Below are 6,326 nucleotides of genomic sequence, written 5' to 3' on the forward strand. Positions count from 1 at the left end.
TTGAATATATATCCTATCCTATCCTAACTTATATATTTGGGTTAGGTTTTGAATTTTCTTTATTCGGTAACTGGATAGATTAAATTCTGTTATCTGTGAAATGAAAACTTTGATACAACCAGAGGAAAACAGAGGCAGTAAGCAGTATGTTACTCAGGTAAATCATTTTTCCTTAATTAGTCAAGGGGTTCTGACCTGCCCAGGGCATACAATTATTGCAGTAGAAGAGACTGTTTTTAATATACCAGTTGTACTTTCCAACTAAAACTAGTGGGCTTAGTTATAAGTTAGTATTTTGATTTCCAGAATTTATTGGGAGCATATACCAGTTCTGTGCTACTTTATAGTAAGGAACATCCTACATAGTGTTCTGGTCAGTGGCAATAGATATAATGATTTCATTATCACTGAGGTCAACAGCAATTGACTTGTTTACTAATATACTACATGTTTAGTACAAGTTTACTAATGCCCAGCTATCAGACAATCCATGAATTAACAAAATATTGCATGCTCATTATTAGCATAGGTTTACTTAATAGCATGACTAACAACGTGCCTGGAAACCTCTGTAACTCATAAAAGCACGCTACTTCCATGCACATTAATGTACGCTTCAGGAATGGCACTGAAAATTTTTCATTTTAATCTTCACAAAACAGGGAAGAATACATGCTCCCCAAGACACTAGGAAGCAGACAAAATATTTTGAGAGGCTGAAAGTATTTTGGCATCAGTAACTCAGGTAAACAGTATTTTATCAGTTCAAAGGCAGAGAGTGCATTTTTCTTTTTTATTTCCCAATAAAATAAATGCTGAATTTAATATGAAGGTACCATAGTGACAAGGTAAAGATGCTTACAGCAAAATTTGATTGTAACACAGGCTGTGATTCAAACCTGATCTGTGATCACTTTGGTGAAATTCACTGATGTTAGAAGTCTGCACAGGGTCTGAAGTTGAAGGTGCACATATTGGCCTTGAGTATTTTACAATACAAACCATGCCCACAGCACCATGTAGGAGTGCAAATAACTTTTATAGATACGCAACATTTCTTTATACCTGCTTTCTTAGAATATAATCTTAGAAGAACAGTATTTTATTTATTACTTAAGGGCTTTATTTCGGCTTTCTTTTTTCTTCTTTATTGTTTGAACATAGTTCAAAACAGAGGAAATTAAAGTGATTAAGAAGTTGTTTCATAGAATAGTTTGGGTTCTGAGGGACCTTAAAGATCATCTAGTTCCACGCACTTTACTCTGCTAGATCAGGTTGCCCAAAGCCCCATCCAGCCTGACCTTGAGCACTTCCAAGAAGGGAGCATCCACAGCTTCTCTGGGCATCCAAATCTGGTGCCTAACCACCCTCATAGTGAAGAATTTCTTCTGAATATCTAATCTAGATCTATCCATTTTTAGTTTAAAACTGTTACCCCTTTTCCTGTCACTGCACTCCCTGATCCCTCCCCATCTTTCCTGTAGGCCCCCTTTAGGTACTGGAAGGTTGCTGTTAGGTCTCCTCAGAGCCTTCTCTTCTCCAGGCTAAATAACCCCAACTCCCTCAGCCTGTCTTCACAGGAGAGGTGCTTCAGCCCTCTCATCGTCTTCATGGCCCTCCTCTGGACGCACTCTAGCAGATTCCTGTCTTTCTTATGCTGCAGGCCCCAAAGCTCAATGCAGTGTTCCAGGGGGGCTCTCATGAAAGCAGAGCAGAGGGGGAGAGTCACCTCCCTCACCCTGCTGGCCACTCTTCTTTTGATGCAGCCTAGGGTATGGTTGGCTTTCTGGGCTGCAAGCACACATTGCTGGTTCATGTCAAGCCTCTCAGCAACCACCACCCCCAGGTCCTTCTCCTCAGGTCTGCTCTCAATCCATTCTCCGTTCAACCTTCATTTGTGCTTGGGATTGCCCCAGCCCAGGTGCAGGACCTTGCACATGGCCTTGCACGTGGAATAAGGTTGACATGGACCCACCTCTTAAGCCTGTGCAGGTCCCTCTGGATGGTATCTCTTCCCTTCAATGTGTCAATTACACCACACAGCTTGGTGTCATTGGCAAACTTGTTGGTGCATTCAGTCTCACTGTCCACATTGCCAACAAAGATGTTAAATAGTGCTAGTCCCAATACCAACCCCTGAGGAGTGCCACTTGTCACTGGTCTCTACTGGGACATCAAGCTGTTGACCACAGCTCTTTGAGTGCAAACATGCAGCCATTTCCTTATCCACCTGATGGTCCGTCCATCAAATCCACGTGTCTTCAACTAAAAGACAAGGATGTAGTGCAGGGCAATGTCAAATGCTTTGCACAAGTCTAGATAGATGATGTCAGTTGCTCTTCCCGTATCCATCAGTGCTGTAACCCTGTCATAGAAGGCCAAAAAATTCTTCAGGCATGATTTGCCCTTACTGAAGCCATGAATCACTTCATTGTGCCTTAGCATAGCTTCCAAGAGGATCTGCTCCAAGATATTGCTAGGCACAGAGGTGAGACTGGCTGGCCTGTAGTTCCCCAGGTCTTCCTTTTTTCCCGTTTTAAAAATGGGTGTTATATTTCCCCTCTTCCAGTCAGTGGGAACTTCACCAGACTGCCATGACTTCTCAAATATGATAGACAGTGGCTTAGCAACTTCATCCTCCAGTTCCTTCGGGACCCTCAGGTGCATCTTATCAGTTCCCATGGGCTTGTGCACCTTTAAGTTGCTTAGATGGTCTCAAACCTGATCTCCTACAGTGGGTGGTTCTTCATTCTCCCAGTCCGTGCCCTTGCCTTCTGGGAATTGGTTTGTGTGATTAGAGCACTTGCTGGTGAAGACTCAGAAAAAAATGGTATTGAGTACATTTCTAAACCTTAACGTTAGCTTTTTCTTTCATGCTTTAGATTTTAACTGCCTGAACTTTAATTAGAACTTTAATTATAAAGAAGACTTATTATACTCTTCCTTGATTTTTTCATTTATTTTTTTTAAACTTGATAAAGGCTTGCTTTGGCAATAAACCTGCTCATTCTGCTAAAGGGGAAAATATGGCTATTTCACTTAAAAGGAAGCAAGAGTAATTTTTCAGTAATGTGTGACTAGAACTAGTATTGCAGCTCTATTTGGATATGATGGTGTATTTCCATACAGAGTCCTCAGATGAACTGAGGAAGATGATAACAATTATGTGATGTAAATTGTAAATAAAATAAGTGAGTTATGAGATTTTTTCTTTAAATTTGTTATGTTTTTGTGGTTGATGATGTAGTTGATGAAATAATAATGAATATTGCAATTTAGTGTTGCACATCACTGCCAGAACTTAACAGCACGAATCCTTGTCCTTAGGGCACCAAAACGTTAATTACATAACTGGATGTGTTACTTAAGGAATTACTCAAGGAATTTAAAACATACCTTTTTTTTTTTTCTTTTTAGGTTAGGTATTTACATAGTTGTTGAAAGGAGTTTATCTAACTACTTTGATTTTAGTTAGGGTACCTACTGCCTCTTAGCTATTTCTTGTATCTGTATTTACAAAATTAGAGGAGCTAAAAGAATGGAGTAATGATAGATCACAATGCAGCCCACTATCCCCCCCACTCCCAACAAACAAACAAACAAACAAGAAATGCACCATAGACACCCCACAGACCCCACAGTCCTTTTGTGCCTGTATGTTTATTCTTTTGTCTGTGGAAGTGAAGGTATATTTTTCTTGGATTGGTTTATGTGAAAACATACACATACAGCATAGAGTAAAGCCTTAGCAGAGAACAAGGTAAGCATTACTTGTTTTTGTTTTCACATAACAGCATCTCATTTATTTATTACTTTGTCTTTTTCACACTCTCACTAATTATAAAAGTGCCTGTAAAACAATCTTGAAATCCTTCAAGTCAGGAAACAGTCTCAAAACAAAATTTAATTTCAAAGCAGATACATAATTGATCTACCCATCTGACAGTTTCTTGAAGATATTGAAAACAATTGCAAATTATCTTGAAGGCAACTGATTCTCTACTCCATAATCTCTACTCCATATGTATGTTCATATTCTTACACGAAGTTTTGTTTTAAACTGCAGAGAATGTGCAGAGTTTTCCCCCAGCTGCCAAATAACAGACAAATGGATTTGACAGGGTGTAGCACATGAATTTTAGTAGAATATTCAATATTGCACTTGCACTTGCTTAAGGCAGTCCCTACTTCATAACAGTGGTTAGAATTGAAAACACAATGGCTTAAGTTCTCTTGACAGAGATTCTTTAGTAACTTGGTCATCCTGGAAAAACTTCTTAGCCATCTTAATTTTAGCCATTTCCCAGTAGCTGATATTCAGGAGACCTCAAGCATCATGACTTCCTGCCTCCACACAAAACTTGCTTTTATCATGTCCTTTGCTCATTTTACCCAAGGGTATCCAATAAAAACATACATGTGAAGTCATGATGCACTTTTCCCTTTCTTCCAGACATCAAATGTGAACCAAACCATGGGAATTATTCCGGCCTCATCCTCCAGTAAGAATTGGAGCATTTCAATACAGATGGTGCTTCAAAATACAGAGGCTGTGGATGTATTCTTCCTACATTAAGGGACATACCGACAGGTGCTTTTAAGCCTTAAGTAGCTGAAGACATCTTAGAATATTTGGTTGGTGTCTGATTTGTGATAAAACATCCAGTATGCAAAATGAGAGAGATCAGTGACTTACTAATGTTAGCTAATTAAATCTTGTAACAAATTGTCCTTTATATTGATGTGTTTACTATTATAACCTTTCATATTCTTAATGTTCTCTCTGCCTTCTTTGGTGAGATCTATAAAATAGATGCAGCTTAATTACAGTTTCTACTTCTTTGAACCAGCCAGAGTTTCTCCTTGTTTATTTCCTACACAATTTAGTTACCAATCTAGACTTTAATGTAATTCTGTTTCTTATTAGGCTGTAATCTGAATGGTTAGAATTTATGAGGTAGCAGAATAAAAATTCTAGAAGTAGCACAGCATCTAGTCTGCTTTAACTAGTTTACCATTGTGGATTTATAGGACATTGTATTATGGCAACAGGAGAGTTTTCAGGGCCATGGCAGATTGAGTGCAAGAGCCAGACTTGCTTGAAATGAAAATATGCCGCCTGAGAAATACCCTTTCTAAAACAGTGTAAAATTTAGTTAGGACATTTTTATTGCACAGGAACTGTGAACACTAATAAGTCAGGATTTATGTATTTGATATAATTGCCTATTAAAATAAGCACAAGACATTGTTTAGTGTAAGTAACAAAAAATGGTTCTCTATCCTAAGAGAATTTCTGCTAACAATTTCCTGTGGACTGAACAGATAGAGGCTATCTTATCAAAAACAATTTCATGTGGAGCCACTGTATTTTTGGCTACAGAATTTCATATGATATTACTCTTTATCTTCCTGTGGAAAAACGTGTATGCAATTAGGTGATTAAAACAAATAATAGCAAAAAAAAAAAAAAAAAGGAAAGAAACAAACAAACAACCCGGATATAACTAGTGTGGATATGAACAGAGAAGAGCAGAAAGAGGAATTTTTAGAACATAGCTCATTTTACTAAAGGAGAAGAAATGAGAAATGGCATGCCATGGTATTCATTGTCTCAGTTCCTCCATTTCACCCAATCATTCTTTACAACAGCTTTGGAAATACGATAGTTAAAAACAAGCTAAACCTTCCATTAGGAATTATATGCTATTGACTTTTCCTTCCACTGCCATAATTGTGCAAATGACAGCAAACAAAACCCAAGCTAAACACCATCCAGTGGCAAGTGATCATTACTTCTAGTTTCCGTTCAGTTGCATGTGAAAAGTCTGGTGCCTGGTTTCCCAGGCGCTGCCTGACGATTGCTGACATGATAGAGAGTTTTGAAACATGGAGCTAGGCACTGATCTATGAACCCCCTTTTCAGCATATGGGAGTAAAGTGATTTTTAGTCTGACAGAGTCAGATCTATTGGCTACCATACTATTCTTTGTACTGTACTAGAATATATTATATGATGAATTTTGAATACTCTGAAAATTAAAAAAAGTAGTCTACAAAGAGTGGCTAGCTTCTCTCAAGCTACATGGGTGCAATTGAAAGGGAGATGACAACATGTAGGTTATAAAAGCTGGATACAAACAAGGAGAAAATCAAAATTCCCAGACACAAGTATGTTAGCATTTATAGTAAAAGTAATGAATTTCAGTGAATGAATATTCCAAAATATACATTTGCTGGACATTTTTAATAACTGTACTGGGGCTGGATGGGATGAAGTTAACTTTGTTCATAGCAGCCCATATGATCTTGGGGTTTGCATTTGT

The 6,326-nt window shown here is 38.1% G+C and overlaps 1 long non-coding RNA gene across 1 annotated transcript; it reads left to right on the plus strand.

Annotated features, from left to right (window-relative positions):
* Positions 1–50: 50 nt before the first annotated feature.
* On the plus strand, positions 51–5,948 carry LOC310894602. The gene is made up of 3 exons (XR_014580043.1): positions 51–157; positions 663–745; positions 4,454–5,948. It is a non-coding gene; the product is annotated as an uncharacterized lncRNA (long non-coding RNA).
* The last annotated feature ends 378 nt before the right edge of the window (positions 5,949–6,326 follow it).

The sequence above is a fragment of the Anser anser genome (genome assembly GCF_964211835.1).
Source record: "Anser anser genome assembly, chromosome: 2".
Classification (NCBI taxonomy): Eukaryota; Metazoa; Chordata; class Aves; order Anseriformes; family Anatidae; genus Anser; species Anser anser.